Source organism: Solea solea, chromosome 19 (assembly GCF_958295425.1).
Source record: "Solea solea chromosome 19, fSolSol10.1, whole genome shotgun sequence".
In the NCBI taxonomy this organism is placed as follows: domain Eukaryota; kingdom Metazoa; phylum Chordata; class Actinopteri; order Pleuronectiformes; family Soleidae; genus Solea; species Solea solea.
In genome coordinates, this window is record NC_081152.1 from 10,460,272 (window position 1) to 10,485,881 (window position 25,610).

Genomic DNA, 25,610 nt, shown 5'->3' on the forward strand with positions numbered 1-25,610 from the left:
AAAGTCTTGAAATTATGTTTGTGGCAAAAGATTTAAAGTAGCAAATATGATTTGTGTATGTTTTAAAGTGGATTCATGGATAAATCTTCTCTACTGACAACAGACTCACTGATGTGACAACAAACAGTAAGTGGTGCCGATTCCAGCAGCACCTGTTTCATGGTTGTTGTAGTACAAACACATACATGTCTGTAAATGAATATGTGCCAATTATTCATTCTCATTTAGTCCATTTGCCTGTGTTTCAGGCCACTGCTGCTGCTGCTGCTGCTGCTGCTGTGGGTGAGGATGTGCCACGATGCTCCATCTGAGCTCACCTACAATTGACTAACTTCCTGGAAAGTTGAGCACACTTGATCATTCAGGTAAGACAAAAACAAACACATCTTAAGCTTGATATGTAGCTTTGTTGGTTTGGGCTCTGGTTGATTAAAAGAAAATTGATTGTTATGGGCAATATATGCACCTCCTTGTGGAGCAGCTGTGAGAGACTGAGCGTGAAACTAGGGAGTGGAGAGAGTGAAATGCTTTGCGGATATATAGTAATAATATCGCCTGGTATTTGTTGCAATATAACCTTGAAATGTGGGAACTATAATATTCTCTGCATATTTTTGTGCATTGCTGAGAAATGCAGTGTATTGAATATTTGCGAGTATAGATGTTGGCTGGATGAAATGCTGGGCTCATGAAATTTATGGTCCAAGTTTAGGAGTCCCTCGAGGGGATTTGTGTCTGCCGTTAACTTCACTGATTTGTCAGATGTGTCTCTCACTGGCATCCTGGCTTTAGATTGTCAAACTGTTACAACAACTTATGAACCTCGGCCTGAAATGCTTGCTGATCCGGGCTTAGGCCTTTTCATGGTCGCAGCTATATGTTTGTCTTGGTCAGCACAAAGACTGAGTGTTTGACAGCAATCAGTGGTTGATATGTGTATGTTCAGTTCATGTTTCTTTGCTTTCTTTGATTTAAAAAAACAACTACCTGGCTCAGCAGAGGGTAAGCCGTCTCTTCATGTGTCAGAGTATGAGTGATTAATTGAACCAAATTGTTAGGTAAGGTAAGGTAAGCTCCTTGAATGACAGCTGCCCTGGGTGTGTTTTCGTGATGGGTGTATCAGAGGCGAATTGTAAAGTGCATCGGGAATGGAAGCTTCAATTACATAAGACCCATTTGCAAAAACATGTACTGAATATACAATAAAATAATTACCTGTTCATGAACACATTTTTAGGTATAATGGCTCATAGTACAGAAGAACTAACGTACATTATGGAACTGCAATCGCCATCAAAATTGACCTGCTATACATGTGATGGATGAGTGAAAAGCTAGGCATTACAGATTAAGTGATTCAAATCAAGCGGTAGTTGACTTGGATAATTGGGTAATCAAGAAAAGTAGGAGCAAATAAAGGAGGCACTTTGGGGACGAAGCTTTGCATAAAAGGGACTTGAGAGGAAACGAGATGGAGTGCAAACGCCAGCTCGAAAGAAAATGAGAATGTATAATACAGACGTAGCATGTAGACGGGGGGGGGGGGCAAAAATAAAATCGACTAAAGAGACCGATTTCTAACCAAGGGGTGTTTAGTCTGTAAGGCTTCTTCAGTGTGTCACGGTGTGAGTCATCGAACGTCTGCATATGCCTGACACTCTCTACATGTCAACAAGCGGTACATGGTAATCACCAACATGGCCACACAAGGCCTCGTCTCAGAAGTCAATATCTGTCAGCAGTCGGCATCAGCAGCCTGGGGTTCAGGCCTAGCCCCCTACAGCAGACCTGTCTATATGCCTCAGGCATTGCATCATTAGTATAACCCCATGTCAGCACTCACTGATGTTTCAGTCCATTTCCCACTGTTTGCATTCTCAGAAAGTCCTGAAGGAGGTGTGTGGGCAAACTTGCTTCGAATTCAACTGCAAGTGAAAGGAGGTTGATACGTCTCTTAAGTTGTGTAATTGAACACATTGAACTTTGGCATCCCGTGGTTAGCTAATGCAATCTATGGTATTCTGAAAACCATCTGCCAGCATCACTAGCTAGGTTTGGACTTGACATAATAATGTTAAAGCAACAAGGTTAAATAAAAATGTTTAAAGGTAAAAAAGAAAAAGAAAAGAAGAAGCTTGTGTTAAACATGTCAATGGGGGGGTGGCTTCATTGATAAATTCACCTGTTCACGTTCAAGGTTGTTTTAGACAATGAGAGTGAGTTTGGCTCTGTTTTTATATGTTGACCGGCACTTTAAACTATTAATATTAATTATACATCTTAGTTTATTCACATCATGTTATTCATTTTCATCTGATACAGTTTTTCAGTGATAATTTTTCTAAAGGCTTTTCGAAAGGCTTTAGCTTTTCAATGCAAACAAAAGTTTGCATTAAACTTGAATTGACTTCAAGATGATTTACGCGAGTTTTACGCACGCGCCACAGTTCAGGACCAACTCAGCCTCATAGCGGTGTCTTCATTTAGGCTTTATCGTCGCTACGCTACCTAAAACAAAGATTATATTTGGATCAGGGAAATAAAAACAACAGTGGGTAATTGTAAATGGTCTAATAATCATTGTAGATCTTAATTAGCAGGTTTTTTGGTGCAACTTATGAGTTACTGGCACTTTTATATGAATGATCATGTGGATTTTAAATTTAGCAGCAGTGTAAACACGATGGTAACTAAGTGGTCTTTCAGCTTGAAGGTTGTGGGTTCGGTTCCCGGCTCCGCTAATCTACATGCTGATGTGTCCTTGGGCAAGACACTTAACCCCATGTTGCTCCTGACAGCTGTGCCGGCAGTGTGTGAATGGGCATGAAAGATCAGTGATGGAACAATGTGCTGCACAAAGATTTGCTGTATGAGTGGGTGAGTAGCACAAACTGTAGTGTAAAGCAGCTTTGAAAAAGTGCTATATAAATACGGACCATTTAAACGCTGAAAATGAAAGTTATACAATGTAAGCAGATACCAGTTTTCAAGATAATGAAATGTGCTTGTTCTATAGCTAGAAATAATACTGAGGACTGTTGAACATCATGCCAGATATGCTTTTTTTTTTTTTTATATATACTTTTGCTTTATAAACCAGTCACTCTATCCACTGTTATGTTACAGTGGTGGCCATTCAAGAGTTCCAATTCGTGGGATAAGGCTCCTAAATTGAAATGATAACACAAATCTTAATAATAAATAGGATAAGTACTAGACAGACACTCAGAAAGGCACAGACCTTCTAACGGCGTCTCCTTTAATGGTGACTGTCTACCTCAGTACATGGCAAAAACACATATATAATGGCTTGAAAGAGTGTCAAAATGAGAGACTGAGGTATTTGATTCATTTTTCATCCTGATGCATGCTCACTCTGAAGCAGAGGCAGCATTTGTATCCTCTGGGGAGTCTCTGGCTTTCTTTCTGTGTCTTTACCGAGACGGAGGATGTATGACCATTGTCACTGATGTCAGATTCAGTGCTTGTTAGGACATTTTCATGAAGGAATAGCCACAGTTCACTGCATATGTCATGTTTCAAACACTGCACAAGTTACAGGATGCTGAGAGATTTGACTGTTGAAGTGTGTGTTGCCTCAGACAAAAGCAGTGTAACATTGTATTGCACTCACACGTCACATGAATTGATAGGCTGGCTTTGCAATATTTAAATAAAAGTTCAAGTGACATGATGATAACACTGACTAAAGATTTATGTTCAAGGAATTATTATTATTATTTTTTTTAAAAGACAGTAACAAATTGTAGAGCAATCAGTGTCACTTTTTAGAACACACATGATTTCATGCCCACAGTGAGACATGGTATAACTCCATGAACAACAAACACCCTATACAAAAACAAACATCAAAACAATGAATGAATATTGTATGTATTTTCTTATTTTATATAGACACACACACACACACACACACGCGCGTTGGATCTGTTCCTACTCTGTAGATCAGCAAAGCTTAGAGCTGTTTTGCTGGGCATTGTATCTTCATCAAAATGCCTATTCATCTTTTGACTTGTGTTCAAGTGTGTGTTTGAAGGCATGCTGAATGAGATGGCCCCCGTGTTTTAAGCCACATGTGATGCAGTGCTCGCAGCCAAAATGCTTTCAAGAGTTCTTGCATGTTTCAGCTGCTACCTCTGTCACAAAGATAAGGGCAGAAACTGAGAGAGCAGTTGGTATGGCCTGGGGTGCACAGTAGAAAACACTGGGAAAAAAAAAACCTGCCAGTTTTTGCAGCCATGGGATGCTCAGCATCATCCTCTGGAATGATAATACTATAAAAACAGCATCATATGCAGATTTGAAGAGTTCACTGTCAGGTTGCTTTGATAGAGTGTTTGGCTTTGATGGATTCACAGTTATTCTGCAGCCTCTGGGTTGGATGCAGTGAGTAGGCTAATGACCCCTCCACATCAGTCTCACCACATACATTTCCTCTTGAATGTTATCAATAATAATCTCCTGTGTTCAGTTTCTCCAAATAATGATTTATTGCTTCTCTGGCCTTGACCTCTTGCACCTGCCTTGGCATCTACTGGGGTGTTAATAAAGTCACTGCACACAGGTCATCGGTGCATCCATTGTATCATTGCTCGAAGACAGCAAGGGAAGCTCAACTTCCTCTTAAATATGTTCTGTGTTGTGTTTACATTTCAATGCTAAATGTGCGCTTGAACGCGATTCGAACGTGTCACTAGTTCGTCATCCTGTTTATCATGGATGACGGATCGTCTTACGTGATTTTTGTATTCCCGTAGCAGCCTCTGCATTAAAACCACCTGAAGCTCAGCTTCAAGTGTTCTCCATGGGATGGCTATGGGTTTTTCCACTGCGGTGAGCTTGACGCTGATTGGACAAATGTGCCAAAATGTCACTTCCAGGGAAGCTGAGCTTCCACGACACCAGCGTTTCAGAAACCCAAACGACAGTGGAGCTTTTTCTGCCTCAGCCCTGCGTGGATTTTGCGAGGGACGTCTGTAGACAAACAGCTGGTCGTTGTGTGTTATTTGCTCACCAATATAGACCATGTACACTGTAAATAAAAACAATTTTAACAACATTTCAGTGTTACATAATTATTGCGTTTTCTTGTTCTAGTTGTTAGTTTTTAGAGTTCATGTAAGAATTTATGTGTAAATGACTGGGCCTGAAATGAGCCTTCCCTGTTTCAAAGACCAGCAACCGCCACTGCACATGCATTAGTAAGTAATGCAAATAAAGTGAGCAAATCCATATTTCTCGATTCTGCATCTGTATTTGACAGATTCCATAAATGCGAAACCATGATTTGTTCATGTTGATAGGGCGCTCCCCTTTTTAGTGGCCACGGCACTAACCGCTATGCTTGTTTTGTCGTTTTGTGAGGCAATTATCTGTAAAAGGGCTTTAACACTCTTCCACTGCTCTCCATAAGTTTTAGGTTTTAGGAGGCTGTATTTGTTTTACAGTAGTCCATGGTCCTTAATACTGTCCTTGAGTTACGGGGTGTTGTGGATGGATTTCTCTGGTGAAAAGCTGCTATGGTCACCGTGGGAACTGTATCACCCAGCCAGCCTATCATTGAAACCTCACTCTTCTTTTGTAAAATCTTGATACATTCATCACAGGCACCACTGAAAAAAAAAAACTGTTTGTTCTTCTTTGTAAAATGACATAAGGCAGGCAGATGACAAAGTCTTCCACGCTGCATGTCAAGACGTATTTTGACTTGAAGGCATCTGAATCATTATCCGTGCAATTATGCAACTTAATTATGACTGCTAGGGGCCGGCCCTGCATCTCTTCTGTCCATCTGTCAGACATCCTTGAACTCCCTTTTGCCTGGTTCCAAAACCGACAACGTTGGAAAACAGAGCTTCAGACAGCTGAGGGCTGTCATCGTCTGTCGTTTCTTTATCCCAATATTACAGCGACGCTGTCTTGTCTTTCTGTGTTTTTAGTTTCCAGGGTTGTGATGTTGTTCTTCACCGAGGACATACAGGAACTGCATATTTCAATGCTTTCAAATTCCATCTCTTCTTATTCGTGACAGCTATGAGAAATAAATAGAGAGTTCTCCTTCCAGTGTTTATTTAAGCCATGTGTGAATGCAGTGCTATTAGTGGTTAGTGAAATAAAGTGGCTATATTGGTATATAGGTTTAAATCCATGCATTCATCCATTATCTTTTCTACCTCCTTTATCCTGTGAGGGTTTGTGAATAGAGCTGCAACCTTATCTCAGTTGATAATGGACAAGACATAACTGGACAGGTAGCAAGGCTGTTGCAGGTGCCACTTTTAACACTGACCAGTGAGATTTTATCTGACCATATTCTCCTCAATGAATGATGTGAATCGAGCGTTATTAATCTACGCTTGAGCTCCGTATCCAAGTTTTATGCGCCCATGATTTGCTTTGTCTCCATCTACTGCCAGCTCTATTCTTCATTTACTGTTCACACTCGACTGTTATTCCGCTTCCGTGAAACCCGTTTATTTTCTTCACTTAAAAGCCATTTGAAATAAGTAATTGTAGCAGTTTCACAGGCCCATTACCCTAACATGAGTATGAGTGAGGAAGATTACACTTTTTGGCAACAGACATCCTGCTTTATTAATAAGTGTACAGACACATTCGGGATCATTTCCATATTCGTGCGATACACACTTTAACAAACACAAACATGGCATTTGGTGCAGTGAATCGATTCATTTTAATTGATTAATTTTAATTTACAATGAATAAAGATCGCCTTTGCTGCACTGCAGTCCCATACTGCCAGACATCAAATAAATGCATACACTTTATTCATGAAGCTGAGAAATGAAACCTTGATGAATGACTGGACTGCTCATTTATGCAAACACACACACACACACACACACACAAACGCATACATAAAAGACAAGCATACGCACACATGCACACACACAGACACCCTGCACACACAGACTGCTTTGAAACCAAGTCAGAATTTCTCTGTCAGTCTAATCAGCAGTCACCACAAGCTCAAGACCCATCAAGGAAGAGACGAGAGATCAGTCGTTTTTTACTTACCTTTAATGTGCTGTATTTGCTCTCTCTCTCTCTCTCCCCCTCCTCTGGGTGATTCTTCTTAATCCTGTGCAACAGACAACATATTAATCTCATGAAATGCGGCAAAAGTAATAAAGCGAGAGAAAGCACAGAGAGAGGTTTATTATCACTTCAGCTATATTCTGGTCCATGACCCTTTTACTCCAGTGTAGCTCAAAGCACTAGACAGAGCAGCAAAGGAGAGGGGGGGTAAAATAAATTAAAGTGGGATAAACAGGAGGTGTGGGGCCATGGCACGGTAAGTTAATTTTGACTGTAATGATCAGACCCGGGGCTGGACGGTGCTGGCAAAAACGCTCTTGCCCACTTGTTCAGGGCAGGCATGCTGCCAGCACACAGACATGAACAAGGTCAGGTGTGTGCTTGAGCTAATTTGTGCATACGTGAGGGGCAGTTTTCGTACCCGGGAGGGTGAAGGTGCATGTGTGCAGGTGCATGTGTATGCTGAGCGTTATGAGCTGCAACCTTGGCTCTGCTTTCATACTCCAGACATGCTCCTCCACCCACACGGTTCTGCTTGTGAGGAGATCTGGAATGAACCAGCCGTGCCACCCACCAGCAGCCTTCTAACAAGTAGTTGTGTGAGCATGTGTGCGCATGTGTTTGTCGAAATGCGGCAATCAAAAGTATGTTTGTTTACCGTAGAAGTTGAAGCACAGTTGGAGATTCAGCTTTTTAACCTACGCTCGCGTGCTTTAGCTTTGTCGTCTGTGTTCACTCTGTGGCAGTTGTTTGGTAGATGTTGCCGGTTTGTGCTCACCTTTGATGACACAGTGCACTTACTTTGCAGGCAATGGGAACTTGCAATATGTAAAAAATGCATTTAAAATAATAATAATAATGAATTAAATCAGATATGGGTCTCCTTCGATACCGATTCTCACAGAATATGCAGTGCTCTATTGAACTGCCAGGCTTTTGAACAGGGTTTGACACGAGTGTGACGGCAACATTCACATATTATTTGTTACTACACATACTACACAAATAGTGCACTGGATATATTGTGCTGACACTACTCATCAAACACAAGTCAGAAGCTATCTCATATGAGAGCTCTGTGAGTTGTAGATTCATAAATTCGAAGTAGAAGGCTGGAGATGATCTTAGCGTAACCTGGCGTCAAGGTCTCCATGTCACTCACTCTCAACTCTGGGTTCACAGCTGCCTGTATCTTCAGCAAACAAGACACGATGGCTGGATGTTGTAGAGAGCGAGGAGCGCTCACTCTGCAGCTACTTTTCAGGACCAAGAAATAAGGTTTTAACAAACTAACAAACTAACTCAACGTAACAACAAACGTAATTCAAAAGGTAACCCAAAAACAACTGTCACATTCACACTACAGTCATATATATACTGTATATATTGTAAAATCCAGTATCTGGACAGCAAAGAAACAATTTAAACTCTTTTAAAGGCTCTCTCTAGTTGCCTCCCAGTCCCACTTAAAATGCAAACAAACAGACATCCTTAGCATCACAATGCATTATCATATCCTATCATTGCTGTGTCTCGGAAGAAGTCGGGGTTGAAACAGCAACCTCCAGCCACAAGATTGCTTATCTAACCTTTAAGCCACTACATGAATTTCCGCAGTCATTGCAAGGAACACATAACTTATCAACAGCACTCCAATTTCAATATTAGCTCCCTAATCATTCTCGGTGAGAGCATGACTTGAATTTTACCCGACACAGTTAGATTTCAAGACATTAATGAATTTGTTGTAATCTCGCCCATTATTCAGGCCACTCATTTACTTCGGCGAGGGCACGTGTCTGCATACTGAACGCTCACCAAAGTGTTTGCTACAATATTTGCTGATAAACAACTCCGTCTCTGTCTGATCCCTCTAAGGACTGAACTACTGAGCTGCACATGCATAGATAAATGTTGTTCCTCGGCAAACGAATCAATAAAACTCATTTCCTTTTGGTCAATTGTTAATTAAATGCCAGTTTCCCCTCAATTAAAAACTGACTGAAGTGCAGAAAACGGCATATAATCATATTTTCCCCCCGCATTCCCCGCAGGCACTTGCAAATACCCAGGGATGATTGGTAAAGCAAAAATCATTTTCTGATTTGTATCTGCAAATTGCTGCTGCCCTTGTGGTATCATCAAAGTTAGGTAAGGTCTATCAGCCTCCCACCTAGTAAATGATTTTAATGGTGATGGGTTAGATTATCCAGGAAGTAAGGCTTGTCAGTGTGCTAAAGGTCATTCATTATTATCTAAAGGGTATGCCTGACAATTATGTAGAATAGCAATGTGGTCTTAAATCTAATCACAGGGGGAATGTATTAAATATCTGAAATATAAAAATACACAGAGCTATGTTATTCTGTCAAGATCCAGTGTTTTTTCGTGACTGTGATATTTCTCAAAGCGATAATGAAATGTCAGTGGATCCACGTGACACATTGCCTTTTAAATAAAAAGAAATCTTGCCCATGTATAATGCACGATTGCTTTATTTTTTGAAGCACCATAATAATACATGAGGCCAATTCCTGACTGACCAAACTAACAGGACCCTTAGAGCAATGCATTCAACTTCTGGCCTTGGTTAAGTCACCATTAACCAGGATCATATATGACTGGAGGGACAGGTGTAGTGGAGGGGGTGAGGGTGATGTGGGGAACAGGGATTAGAACGAGGCATGGAATGACCGTGGATCAAGCTGCAGTGCAGTGATGCTGCTTACTGGCCCACAGTTGCAGAGACGTATACAGCTTATGACGGATGCTGCTCTTGAAAATACATTACTGTGCCGGGCTTGAAAAGATCCAAGTTCTCCTGCATGTTGAAGGGAACACTTAACTGAATAGCCAAAGCTTTTCACCATTGCCATTTTCCATTCTTTCCTGCTGCCTGCAACCAGATGTTTCGATTTATCTGTCATATTCAGGCATCGCCCAAAACACAAATGCACCATACAATGAAAAAAAAAAAAGAAGACACATTTTCCCCCCGCAAAGCATGAATATTTTCACAAAACTCCACAGTTTTAGTCACAAATATGTCATTTCCACTTTCATGAAGCAGAGTCTGCAGGACACGTTTGCTCTCCACTGTCTGACACACAGACTATTTGCATTTTCTTTTGCCTTTTATGTATTCACTCCCCCCCCCCCCCCCCCGGACAGGCGTGTCTGTGTGTGTGTGTGTGTGTAGGTTGCAAATGCAAGAACAAAAAAACAAACATGCATTTTAATTGAGCAGTAAATGAATTAATATTGTTCCATATTGTGCTGGATCTATTGTGTGCAGTGAAATGCAGATACTGCTGCTACGCTTTACGCTGCAATTACCAGGTTTGATGGACAACAAACAAACAAACAAGTCAGTTTGTTATTAAATGGGATCATGCAACACAATGAAAATAGTATCTCGATATCAGGGTAATATTGTGTCAGTAGGTGTTTCAAATATTCTCATATGCTGAAGTGGAGGACGTTTGTGTTAAAATACAGCCACAGGCTGTATTTGAGGAGTGTATTGTTGATATAGCTGTTAGTTTTACAAGTTGTTTTTTTTTGTACATTGAAAGTAGCTCAAGTAGTGCCACAGCACCTCTTAATGCACATTCTGGTTCCTCTAATAACACGGCAAGGTCTCTGTTTAGGACAATCTAAATTCATCGTTTAAAATGCACAAAGCATTACCATTTAGATTGTGTCCAAATCCACTATACAATGGAAGTCTGTGGTCCCAGGCAAATTGTGCAAAAGGGTTGTACTTAGTCACTTAATTAGGAATCGGTGTTAAAGCAACAGCCATTGTTATACACTTGGCATCACTGTGCGGAGTGTAAAGAATGGCCATACAACCATCAACAAATTTCACTTCTTAGATTAACAACACATAACTCAGCCCTTTCCCCATCACTGTTTGGGAGTGTTTTTGTTTTTTTCAGATTGAGTTGGTATTTGCTCGCAAATGTCATCCGTGTCAATATTTTTAAACAAGACTTTTCACAAATCAAACGACACTTTTCAACGGACCGGAAGTAGTCACAGGCTTGGAGTCGCTGTTTCGTCTGGAACCTAGAATTGTACGTATCTAACGTTTGTCAGATTATAAACGTTAGATACTTGGGGAACGAGTTCCCGGCGGACAGCAAACAAAAAAACTACAATAATCCAATATATTTGAATGATTTAATCAATATTTTATTTACTTATTAAAAAAGTGTTGTTTGAAAAGAAATCTAATTCCATAGAAGACCCCGGTTCTGACCCTGTTGGGTTTCCACTTTCCTCCCACAGTCCAAAAACGTGAAATTGACATGACATAGTTGTGAGTGTAAGAGTGGATGGTTTTTTGATTCCGTGTGGCCCTGTGATGGACTGGCAACCTGTCCAGGGTGTCCCCCTGCCTTTCACCCTTTATGTCAGCTGGGATTGGCACCAACGTGCCCCGCGACTCTCATGTGGAAGATAAAGCGGTAACAGCTGCCTGCCATTTTCAAACGAGTTAGTAGAACATAGATGTGGAAAAAGAAATACTCACAGAGAAATGTCTTTTATGAAATAATCCTAACTGTTGAAACTTTGGCATAAAACTGCATTCATCAGGGATTCATTACTCTTAGTAAGAAGATTGAGATGATTAAGAAAATGGGTTTTCGGGGCTTTTGGAAATTAAAGGGACTCTGTTGGTGGCGATGCGCAGCTTCAGTTACTGATGAGTCAATTAAATGCGATCCCAGAAGTCAAGATTGAGAAATGAAAGAGTTTGAAGCCTTAGCAGGCACCAAAATACTGCATTTATATTATTTTGGGGAAGGAATGTCGTGGAGATGATTGTACTGCTGTGAGAAATTACTCTGGCGGTAATCTTTTTTATCTCTTGATTCAGGGATTGCAAGGTAAGCAGCAGAAATAGATTGTTCAAGCTACTGTGCTAACAAGAATGCATGCTCCACATTCTGTATCTGATTGGCAAGTGAAGTATTTTGCCAGATAATGTTGCTTTGTGTTCTGGTGAAAGTGGAGACAGATTCAGATGTTTTTTCTTTAAGTAAACTTAAATATACACATATAGACTATCTGCATATACACAGTATGATTTATAATATATTTTTTTTTATGTCACAAGACATCTTCTCCACCCTGAACAGGACAGACTTAGTGCAGTGTGGTCTTGTCAAACCCCAGTACAACCGCCGGTGTTCTGGAAGTCCTAGCAGGATGGCGGGGATTCATGCTGGTCGTCCATAATGTTCGGCAGGCTGTCCTCAGTGGAGATGGCATGAGTATAGAGCACATGGTCCACAGTTTTTGTGCCAGATGCCACGGCACTTCTTCTGTTCTGCGCTTGGAACTGTTTGTCGATGCTTTAGTAAGCGTCCAGATGGAAATTGTCCCTCCAGCAGGTAAACGGACAAATTGCCACAGTCAAAAAACTCACAGATAGATCAAGATATTACAGATTAGAGAATTAATAATTAGGGAGGGGAAAGGTCCTTGCAAATGCAGGATCAATGAAGATATTTTGTATACTGTCTGTGTTTTTGCCCCAGATTTTTGACCCTCAGTTTCTTTACGGTGGTGTGATTATCACAGTGTTTTGCATTCCTTGCGTGATGATACACTGCGAAATGTTAAATTAAGAGCTGAGAATCTCCGCGAACAGGACAGTTGGCAAATGAGACGGCCGACTGCAACCTTTTTTTGTTGGTGGCTATCAGATGCATATTATGTGCTACAGATATGGAGGACAGCAGTGGGAAAGGAGGAGCAAACACACCAATTCATTTTTGTACGACCGAGCGAGGATTTGCAGCTACAGTCGAAGACGAGATGATGCAAATGGATCCGTCTCTCCGTGACGTAACGTGTATTTTTTAAGTAATGCAACAACAATCGTGTTGTGTCGTAAATCACATAATAATCTTCTCACTTCAAATAGGGGGTGGTAGTTATGGTGCAATGCCGCAGTAATTTCTCCGGAGGTCCCCGGGTTTTCTCTGTCAAGCACAAACCTAGAATGTGTACCTCCAGATGATGAAGACTGGTTCTGCAGCGAGGCATATGAGCAGAATGGATCATATAAATCGATTGTTACTGCCACTAAAGTCAGGGTGCGGGGGTGGACATTTACTAGTGCACTGTGTACTTGAGGAGAGCTGCAAATGATTTTAGGCGGGCAATGTTCGGTGTCTACAGACAATGGGCCGTGCGATAGGTTTGTGTTATTTTAAAAATAAGATAACAATTATACTGTCAATCTCTTCTCACTTCTACTACTTAATGTAGAAAATGAGGACCAGGTCCAAAATAATTTTTGAAGCTGTAGCTAAAGCACAATTCTGCCACCTGGACAGACATCTCGCTGTGTGGGAGGGTGATGGTGATGACAGAACTCTACGAAATGAACCTAATTTGTCTCTGTGAACACGTCAGACTTTTTGGACCGGGGGAAGACTTGCCAACCCAATCCTTCAATATTTTATCCCAATCTGAGACATGTGTCCATTTAATAACCGTAATGACATTATCTTGATTTCATGATAGACGGCTCTGCTGCAGATAATGAGATTTGTAGTATAACCTGAGATGCTCGTGGGAAGTAAACCTGCTGGATTGACCAGGGGAAATACTGGCGTAGGCAAGTGAATGAAATGATGAAAAATACATTCAAAGGATTGAATTTTACTGTATCCCTGCTGCACAAAGGATATTCTTTTCCCCCCACAAGTTAAAGTTATTTGATAGTGTTGGCTTCTATTAAAATAAAGAAAGTTAGACCCCTTAGACCAACTTATGTAAAGGAATAGCACATTTACCTCTGCATTGTCCCCTAGTGGTAATATCCAATCCAATCCCATCCAATCCAATTTATTTATGAGGCACATTTTAAACAACACAGTCGACCAAAGTGCTGTACAGTAATAACGCAATACATAAGAAAACATTAAACACAAACAGAGCTCAGACCACATTTAAAGAAGATGCGAGGCGCACATATCAACAACTCGAAGGCCAAAGAGAAAAGGTGTGTTTTTAAAAACTGTTTCAAAACAAAACACCTGTTTTCAAGCTGCTACACCTGAAATCTCTCAGATTGTTGTTGTAGCCAATGTCCTCGAAATGTTTGTGGCAAAGAAAAAAGAAGAAGACGAAAACGTCACTCAAAACAAAACAAAAACACATTAGTCAACTTCCTTGAAAGCCAGGTGAAAAGATTTGAATCTACCATCTGAAAGTTTTATATAAAACTGTTTTCCTTCACAGCTTATGACATAATAATATATTCATCGTTGATAAGTTAGTCTGATTTGCTTGCTTCCACCTTGCCAACCTCGGCATGAATAAAGATGAGTAAATATGTGGGATATATAGAAAATTGAAAATGGAAAAAAAATCAATATCATTATTACAGAGATGAACGCAAATCATGCAGCAGCACCAGAGTGGGAGAGTGTACACATATTTCCACAAGACTAATTCATGCACAGAAATATTCACTATAGGATATAATTATACTATCTTACCTGGGGATCATTTTGAGTTCAGCCCGCACACAGTGTTTACCCTCCAACATCGCTGTTTGCTATCTGTGCAACTACACAGTTAGTTTTATCCAGCCAGTCAAATTAATCCTCAGGAACAGCTTTGAATGTAGCATCGCTGCTGGATTTGGCACACGTACATGAGGAAAATGTCAGCCATGGGTAAATAACAGACCGCTGTTTGCAGTCATTTCAAGACAAAATATGCGTTACTTACCCATATGTTTTCCCATTGATTTTCCAAACTATCATATTCATACGGATTTACATCATGCAAATGACTCATTCACATACTTTTCCATCCGACTGACGCTCTTGGCTGAAGCCAAAAATTCGTGCAAATATGTAAACAATCAACTTAACATGTGTGAATAATCTTTGAGGGAAAAGGACAGAGGCACATGCCTTAAAGCCAAGAGATGAAGAGATGAAGAAAACTCTTTAGCAAGTTGTTTATACTGACACATTAAACTTTGACTATATGGCCTTTTTTAAGAAAAAAAAAACATCACGAATAAGAGTGCATCTGTAATGACACTCAAGGAGATAAATATTCAAGAATTATTGAAGGTGTTTGTCGCTCGTATTTATACAAGCACATCAAACTGTTTGAAGTAGTTAGCGCTGTGCTTCAGCAGAGGGTGCTCTTGAAATTCACCCTCAGCTTGATCCATTGCAAGTCCTACTCTGCCTGAGCTGATCGATGCCACTCAATAAAAATGTAGGAGGACACTAATGAGCAAAGCCAATGCAGTACGATCACAAACCTGAAGCATCAGGGGAGTGTTGAAAGAAATGAGACAGCAAAATAACCAAAAAGAACGAGTCTGGTGCCCAGCTTTCTAAATGATGATAATAATAATAAATTCATTCATTCATTAAAATTCTATCCATGTATAACAATGATAACAAATTTGAGAACACAAGTGTTTTCTTGCGGCCTATACTGAGGTGGTGGGAATAAATGAAAAACATCAATTGCACAACATCCTCTGATCAAATGTGTTCTAACTTGATTTCTTTGAGAAAAAAAAATACAATCCTGACAAATATATATATTTTTTTTACCATGAATAATAATATAGAGTCTTCTCTCGCCTATAGTTTTTTAAAAAACAAACAAAAACCCAATGGAAATGTGCATTTTCCGTCATTTATTCTAGAGTTGTCGTAGTTCCTGCTGTGATGAAGAGCTTTGGTGACCAGATTCACATTTTAGTAAACTCATGGTGCCACAATTTAACATGACATACTGTATTGTCCAATCCAATCCAATTTATTTTTAAAGGACATTAAAAAAACAACAACAGCAGTTGACCAAAGTCCACAACTTCCCTGCGATTTAGGTGATCAGCTGATCTTAGGGACCGCAGAGGCACATATGGCTGCAGCAAGTCGGAGAAGTAGGGCCGAGCAAGGCCATGCATGGAGACATTTGTACACAAATAAAAGGATTTTAAAATCTATTCTGTAACACACTGGGGGCCAATGGAGGGAGGCCAGAATGGGGGGAGATAACTGTGCGTCCCTGGTAAAAGGCTAGCGGCAGCTTTCTGGACAAAGGGCTTTACAAATACTCTAGACAATAGTCTATTGTGGGGAAGTTCAGAGTAAAATTCATCTGTTTTATGTAACACAACACAAAGGCCTTAAATGGCCTCAATGTCAACGTCCACCGTAACTGCCTGTCTCGCAATGGAACACTTTTCACTTTTACTTTCCCTCATTACAAGCACAGACTTTTTCCCACTTGTATTTTAACATCACAGCGCCACTCCTAATCCTACCTTATGTTGTTTTTTTTATGCTGTTGAAGAAACGTTACAAAAATCTTCTTTTTCAGCTTGATTTTTGAATCACGACCAACTCACTGCATTTATTATTTTGAAACCCTTTCTGACCTGTTGTTTTTTTTTCCATGCTTGATTGTAGTCTAAAGCCTCACCACAGGGTTTAATTGACTATTAGCTGAATGCACTGTTAAATCCAGTTAAATTAGAGGCTAAGTGTTCCAAGGGGCCTTTGCTATGTATCAACGACTTTATTTTTTCCTCTCATCTTTTGTAATACTAATAATGTCAGGGAAGTCTAAACATTTGATCCTCCATAAAAGCGCACACTTGAAATCATAATAAAAGGATAAGTGAGATACTAAATGAAGAGCGCCGTTGTGACTGCAAACATCTAATCAGAAAATTGGAGGAATTGCCCTTGACAATCTTCACTTATCAGATTTAAGAATATAAAATGTGTTTTTATAAGAGTAATTTGAAGGATTTTACCTCATTTGAATAGATTTTCTGAAGACGTCACTGATGCAATTTGGCGTAAACAATCCTCTATCCCATTTTTGTGAACTAGATACATCAGGAAGGCCTGGGAGGAATATGGCTGCAAGTGACACCAATGTCAAATTGGACTCAAGAATTGAATATTTAAAAGTTGTTTAATGTGTAATATGGCGGTGCCATAACTCAAAACGGATTTGAAAAGAAGGATTAAATACAATTAATACTTTTTTCATTAAAATAAGATAGTGATTCCCAAACTGGGCTATGCAAAGTGAAGTAGCAGGTACACGAAATAAAAATTTGCAAACAGTTATTATATAAAACACATATTTTCAAAATAGAAATATCTTTATTGACATTGAACATTTTCAGTACACAACAAAGCTGAACGCGGTCCGACCAGTGCACCCTCATTCACAATCTTCATCACATATACTGAATGAGTCAGATAGACACGGATGTGAACTGCAACTCAAACAGTTGGCCTTGAGATTTCAGATAAATAATTGAATGAATGAAATTAAGCTGTTTTGTTTTGTTTCACAAAGAGCCAGGATTTTAATTAGCAAGCGCAGGCCAAACAAAAATCGGTATATCAACAACACAGTGGAAAAAGTATGTGACATTTTACAGTACATTTGAATTTGGCAGCCGTATGTAAATCATTCAAGTATGCGTGTGTGTGTGTGTGTTCAGATTTTAACCTGCTTCAAGGAGAAACGAGCTAACCACATTTCCCACCCCCTTCTTTGCTAATGATGACTTTCTTGTCACATCTCTCAGACTAGTGACTTATCTTACTGATGCACATTTTATCTAATTACATCTATCAAAAAACAAACAAAAAAAAGGAGCAGGCAGAGAAGAGCCACATTAATTACATTAGAGGTAGACGAAGATTGGCACGTGATGAAGTGACTCGGCCACTGGCAGCATTACCATCTGTGCTGAACAACTTCAAGTCCAGCCCACTTGTTTATGAGATTGAGCTGTCATCTGAACATCACTCACCTTTAAAGATGTTGCTATGCAAGTGGTGCAAGAGATGAGCTGGATGCTATTAAGTAAATCAAAGGATTGGGTTTTGTTAAAAATGAAATATACCTTTTAATGTCTCCAAACTTTTAAACAACATTTTGTTATGTAAAGCACATTGAGTTGCCCTTGTGTATGAAATGTGCCATACAAGTATCACGTTACTCCCATACTTTTATATTATTGTTGTGCTGAAACCACGTGTGCAGCAGGCTGCGGCAAAAACCTACAGATTCTTTGTTCACGATCATATCATAAATATTGTATACATCATGCTTTTTATACATGGGCCCACTTTTGGAAACAGTAAATGTTTGATGTCTGGCTACTCTTCTTCTTCTACTTCTTTCTCCATCTTCTCTCTGTTATCCCGCCCTCCCTCTCCCCTTCCCTCGCAGCAAGGCTCCACCAACTGCGTGACTTAAAACATTGTTTTAAGTTTGGGGGCCAGAAAACCTGCACCCTGTGAGCTTCTCTCTTGTACTGAGAGGAGTGAACTGTGCATGGATACATAATGAGAGTCTGTGGCCAATGATTGCTGTGCCCCTGACAGGAAGTGCATCACCTCTCAGAATCTATCTTAGAACATTTTAAATCATTAATTTTTACTCACTAACTAACTGTGAAGTCTGTGAGACAGGTGGAGCGGCGCCCTTGCGCCACCATTGGCGAATACCAACACACACTAAATCTGTCATCTCCTCAGTCACTTTTTCCCGCTAGAAGACAGTGTTGATCTTACTACTGTACAGGCTTCCAAACACAACTCGGAATCTTGTGTTGACACTAAAGCATGTTTGTGTGTGTGTGTGTGTGTTCTCTGAGGGGGCACAGACAGGAACTTAGACGCTTGCAGCTGTCACAATGAGAAGTCAATATTTATGATATGTTGTTTGTTATCCGGTACACGTGAACATGAATCTGCTTTAGATAGTTAAAACATTTCTCGCCGTGTTGTGCAGTACCGTGAAGAGAAACTAGGAAAGCCTGTAAAATCCAATCACCCCTAGATTATTATTTTATTTGCCTTTTAGCATGCTCAGGAAGACCCTGTTCATATTTACACACTTACTTTCCTCACATTATCATCTTGAAGCTTTGTGCATTACGGACTGAAATGTTAAGTCATGCGTGATTGAATTTGATGCCGCCATAAAAATTTACATCTGGTTTACTACAGGTTTATTAATGTCTGGGGTCAGCTCCCAACCCCCATTCTAATGCATACACTTAAGTGACAGACACAGTAAGAAACTAAATGCAAAGCATATGGTTAGTTTTGTAGTTAAACAGACCATGAGGGAGAAAGCCTTGCCTTGATGCCTCACTAGAGCTTCCTTGGTTCCGCCCTCCTCTGTTCTCCACACTGCATCTGTTCAAATCTGCCATGTGGACCAGGGCGATTGCTGGCTCCTTTACAGCGACTTCCTCCTTGAGGCGGTGTCAATTTTGTCATTAACTAGTTCCAAGATTTTTAAAAGTCAAGAGTCTGAATGTATTTCATACTGTGAAGCAATTTAATGGAATATTGTTTTACCATTCATTTGATTTGTGTTGTAATCAGTTTGGCACGGACTCGCGTGCCTAACTTTATTTCAGGCCTTTTGCCACCTTTGTTTCAGGCCTAATGCCAGTTACAAAGCTTTTGTCAATTGGAAAGGGTTTCCTCGCCTTCCCCCACTCACTTTTAACACTGGCTCTGTGTTTGTTGGACTGTACTGCCGTCTCCTTAATTTGTAAGGAGACAGCGATGTCTTTGTGTTGCTGTATCCACCTGTGCTGACCTCCTGTAACTTTACATCCAGACCTGAGTTCTCAAAACGTTGTTTTTTTCCCCCCCTTTCACTCTCATTTATTGAGGTTTCAGTTGAGCATCCAGTGATCCTGCAGTTCTTCACTGTCTTCACTGTTTGCGTTCAGTTTTTTTTTTTTCTTAGTCGTAAAGTTTGGCTGATTGGCGTCATGCTGTGGTTTGTAATGAGACATGTGGTGTTTTGTAATATGCTCAGGTACTTAGAGACAGGGCACTTTGTATGTTGTTGTTTTTTACTTGCAAATCAACTAAAAAAAAACTATCTGGGGCCATAGCTTCAATATTATACTGCAATACTGCATCTACAAGCTCCCTTTTGCATTGGGTGATTAAAACATCATCACAGCCTACATTAGTACTTCATTAGCAAAAGCAGTCATTATATAATATAATTCAGCAGCCAGGAATTTCTGAATGAATGAAAAAAATATCATAAAGGTATCAGTAAGTGCCCAGAGCTGGTGAGTGCTCGCATCACTATATAGATTCCATAAAGGATGAAAGAGACAGGGGCAAAATATAATCTAAAAAGGAATGAAGAAAAGACTTGTAGACTAAGAATTAGAGAGGGGTGATAATGATGGGGACAGTAAGAGACTCTGAAGTAGAAAAAGAGAAAAGTGGAATGCATCAGATTTTTTTTTTTTTTCACAGCTGTCTCCAATTGTGCATATTTTGCGAGTGGAGAGCACCGTCCACAGTGTGCCACTGAGCCCAGCAGACAGCCTTTGGCCACAACCTAATCACTGCTTAATTATTTAGACTGAACAACCGCTCTCAAGGCTGCTTTGTTTTCTTTTTCTATTGCAATCCCATTGCATGTTTTTATTCTCTCCTGTATGAAGCAAGAAACAAACAACATTTCTGTTGAAATCGCATGGTTTGCCCAGAGCAATGAAAGCAGACAGAGCTCCACACATATTCATCCGTTTTACTGTGGATTTGTCATGATGAGGGTTTGTCTATTTTCTTTAGTGCAGATAGATATTGAGATACCTTAATGTACATTGTCTCAGGATTATTATCACTCCCCTGTGACTGAATAGTCACTTATGCAGTTTAAGAAATTACGGCGCCCCAGACATGGCATGGGGGAAAAAATATTAATTTGTGAAATACTTATTTGTTCCCACAAAATAGGTAAAATGTGTGCACGAAATACTAATTAGTTCCCACTAAATAGGTAAAATGTGTGCACAAAATACTAATTAGTTCCCACTAAATAGGTAAAATGTGTGCACAAAATATTAATTTGTTCCCAGGAAATAGGTAAAATGTGCACACAAAATAGGTAAAATGTGTGCACAAAATACTAATTTGTTCCCAGGAAATAGGTAAAATGTGTACAAGAAATAGGTAAAATGTGTGCATGAAATACTAATTTGTTCCCAGGAAATAGGTAAAATGTGCGCAGAGATAGTGTGGTTGATTTTCATTTTAGGTTGGGAATGAGTTACAAAGATATTCTCAAAAGCCTGGCACTGCAAGTGTCGTGCCAAGGTAGTTCCCACGACAGGCTTTGCATCCCCTGCTGCTGGAGCGCGCATGCATTCAGCGAGGCGGAGGCGGGGTTACGTTGCTGCCTGTAAAGTAACCTGGCTCTTAATATTCTGTTTAAATGCCTCTCGCTAATAATAATGAATAATGGAATAATGATTCCTTGCAATGCCAGGCTTTTGAGAATATCTTTGTAATTCATTCCAAACCTAAAATAAAACTCAATCACACTATCTCTGTCCATCCCGAAGCTTCTGGCCTCTTTGCTCGCTTTACTTGTGCAGCTCTCACGGTAATTCATGAGAATGTTGTTAATATCATTTTTTTTTTATGTTTCCCATGTCATGTCTGGGTCTCCATAAGAAATGAGTCAATAGAATTTTTTTATAGATTGCAAATCATATACATTTTTAGTATATTTGTTTGACAATGTTAGGCATTCAACAACAAGGTAACGACTATACCCATACATTATTGTTTGCTGAAGGCCTGCTCTGACTGCAATGATTAGGACCTGAGCTTTTATTAAGCTTGAAAGTTTCAGTCTACAGCACAGCAGCAAGCCCCCGTGATTTATAGGTGTATTATCATTGAACACTCTGCACTAGAGTGCTCGTAATAATGCATTTGAGACATCCACACGGCTCGGCTGTTGCTCAGTATTCTGAACAACAGCGCGGGTTACAATGGATGCGTCAAAGTTACAACGAGTTTTGTGTTTTCCTTTGTCACCGTATTTACATCCATATTGCCGGCTTATTAGTTAACATTCGATATTCATCTTGTCACTCCTTTGCTATAAAATGCCTCCCATTTGAGTTCACTGCTCATGGTGACCATTGTATCATGTTGTCAAAAAAGATTTTCACCGACACTGACAGGAATATGTTTCAGTAAATAAAACTTTTCCCCTGAAGATGGTGCTGCATGATTTCATGGGGGAAATAATTTCAATCTCACTAAATTAAGAGGAAAAAACAGTAGGTGCTAGAGGCACTGGTTTAACCCGTTTTAATGACAACACTCATTAAAACACTGATATGTTAAGCTCCTCTGTTAAGAATTAAGCAAATTCTTTAGAAAGCACGGATTGAATCTTACTCAAAAATATTTTTAAGAAGCCCCCCCACATATAAAATCATCTTTTTTAAAAATGCTTTGTTAAACTATAATGTGAGAAGCCTTAATGTGCTTTTTTTTGTGTGCCAGATGGGCTATTAGAAATATGGTACCTGCATGCTGAGCGGCCACCCACACACCGACTACAACATTGCCACATGCGGTGAGATTACCTGTAACACTCCTCATATTATTTACCTAATTCAAGGTCCCTGTCACTGAGCATAAAACATTTGGTGTATTCTACAAATAGATTTGACACTTTTTAAAAGGTGTAGTCACGTCACTGTGTCCTTCGAAACCATAGAAAGTTCACACGAAGCACCAATTTTCAAATTGGCACATCTGATTGCAATCTCTCATCTATGACAACTGTCTTTATATGTGTAAGCATCACTAGTTTGACACTGTGTCAACATTCACCTTCACGAAGGACATGATACACATGATGTCGGTCAATTATTACAAATAAAGTTTAATTCCAGTGAGATTGGAGATCTTTATCTCATTTAACCCTTTGACACCAAAGCCTCAAAATGTCCATCTGGACTTTTTTTGCCTATTTTAACCATATTTACAATTTACTGCGTGTTAAAATGATGTATTAACAAAAGTTTTATTTAAAAAAAAAAAAACAACAACAAAAAAAAAACACTGTAGTTGTACATGAACACAAAATTATGCGTGTTCAATTTGAAATTTGAACAGCATAGCACATATTTGAAATAAGTTTTTGTCTCAATGTCCAAAAACAGGCCAAACAATGGAAATTATGTACAGGTGTCTTTCCAACTTGTTGCTCTTTTGGTGACAAAGGTGCTGATTTGCCAGCTTCCTGCAGCGTGGGTGAAATTACCATAATAACCACATGTTGGCTTTGACGTGCAACTTCTCAGCTTTCAGAAACTGCTGGAATTTTTCCAGTAGCACAAACCGACGCGTGTTACAGGGTTTATCAGGGCCATGATACGTTTAATTTTAAATAAATTTGTGTCGAGTGTCTGTGTATGTGACTGTGGCCAAAACAAGACTGGTTGTATTATTATAATGCTAATAATATTAGCATTATTTTTGGCACAACTAGTCTCTCATCATTGTTATGAGAAATGTTTTCTCAATTAAAAGTTTTATCCAGGAGTTGTATCTTGATTCATGTAGATAGCAAGGTGATACAAAAAAAATAAAAATAAAATAAATAAATGTTGTCATTGTGTTTGGATCCAGCTGGCTGACTGTCCTATTACCCAGAAAACTTGCTGAAAAAGTGTTTGTTTTTCATTAGTGTAGCAGGGAGGCCGGGATGGTATTATCTGCGTTCATATGTGTTTCTCCCCAATTGACCCTCCCTTTCTCAGCCGGTGAGAGATAAAATCCTCCTGACTGATGGAGCTGATGGCTATTTGGACATCTGTCTTCCACCTTCATAGCCTTGGCAGGCAGAGGTTTGGGTACAATGTGACAGGCTTCCGCAACAGCATGTGCTAACACCGGGCAGAAACATCTAGGTGGCCTAAGTCTCAGAGATCAGCCATTAGTAGGTTGTCAATCTAGCGAGCTCTAATAGTCTTCTGGGCAGCTAGGAGGAAGATTCAGCCCGTGGTTTCCAAAAAGGAGGTATATTTGAGATCATTACAGTCCAGATAAATTTAGCTCCTGTAAGGGTGTTATATCTGGGCTGATGTAGAATGTGGCATAATTATTGTGGTTAGGTGGATGATGGAACTGAATCTGTGCAGCACAATAGTTTTATTTTTTTTAACTTAACAATGGTAAAAGCCCAGAGGGCTGTGAGCTACAAACTTCTGTAATGTTAGGTGATAAGGAACTCACACCGATCTGATCTGAACTGCTGGATTTATTGTGTTAATGATAACATATTACTGTTAATTTCCCCTCATAAGTCATTGAGGAAGTTGATGGCCATTTATTTGGTGATTAGTTTGTGTGACACTGTGGGCTACAGTGCTGATATGGTGTTTCGATACCAAAAGTGCTTGTTTTCCTCATGATTTGATGTCACAGATTAGGTTTTGGCTTATTTCAATGCCCATTGAGACATGACAGCTGTGTTAAATCTCCAAAACCCTGATTGAAAACATCCAAAAAAGGAGTAATTCAGCCTTGTTGTTGAATTCAACTAAATATGTCAAAAATCTGGCTATTTTTAGTCATTATAGATACATTAATATTCTTATTCCTGCAGGGAGAACGGGGATTTTGAGATACAAAACAAACAAACCTGTCATTTAACTACGGTATATGCACTCAAAACAGTGTTTCTTATTAGCAATGGTACCGAAGAATATGGAATAAACTATTCAGCATCTTAAGAGAACACTGTTGACATTTTTTTGAAATAGCTCTCATTGCTGTGGCAGAAAGCTGGTGGTCTGGGGGGGAAAACATAAGGGGTGCTCCCACATTATTCCAACATAGTTACATCCTGTTCAGAGTTCTTTTGAGGGCAAAATCATATGCTGTCGCAGAACAAAAAAAAAAAGCAAAACCCACAAGAAGTTGCAGCCTTATTCCTGCTAGACTTAAAGAGTTTGATATGAGTCCAAACTAACTAATAAGACCTTCATATGTCTGTGAAACTGCCATTCTGTCGGCTATGCCTGAGGCACACAGTCCCCGAACTAAACCTGTCTGTTAGGTATAGAATCAGATCATCAGATCATATCTCATGCTCTTCATCTGTAGTTACTTCTTCAGAAGCTAGCGGGCTTGAAATGCAGGATGTTTTGATCGACTTGTGACTGCGAATCGCATTCAAATACTTCATGAAAAAAAGAAAAATTAAATAATAAATCGACTATTCTTTCTTGCCAATTTTATTCTGTCATCTCTTCTCTGTTTGCCGCTTCTTTTAATCCCCCCCGCTTTCTTTTTAGCGTGCCAACAGCTCCTCACCAGCCCTTCCCCTCTGGAGATGTGGGAATTTGAAATATGGATCCTTCCAACACTCTTCTTGTTATCACACACACACACACATATGAATAATATGAGAATAATATGTCTGCATTTGCAAGTTCAACTCGTCACGTGTCTCCATCACTTCCGCGCTAATGACTCTGTAATAGCGCCATTTATCCATCCAGCCTTGTTGAACACAGTGCTGGGCCTGCTACCTTCTTTGTCTGTTGGTGGATGCTTCAGGCACTTGATTGCAAGTGGAACATTGGAGAGTTGGGGACTTGCGAAGCTGTGATTGCAGTACCTCCAGTGATGTCA

The 25,610-nt window shown here is 39.7% G+C and overlaps 1 protein-coding gene across 1 annotated transcript in view; it reads left to right on the plus strand.

The window, feature by feature from the left end:
• Positions 1 to 254: 254 nt before the first annotated feature.
• The window catches only part of brinp1 (bone morphogenetic protein/retinoic acid inducible neural-specific 1), a 137,927-nt gene continuing 112,571 nt past the window's right edge, over positions 255 to 25,610 (plus strand). The window contains exon 1 of the mRNA XM_058617378.1: positions 255 to 365. The gene's annotated coding sequence lies outside the window, so the exon portion shown is untranslated. The remainder of the gene's footprint in view (positions 366 to 25,610) is intronic.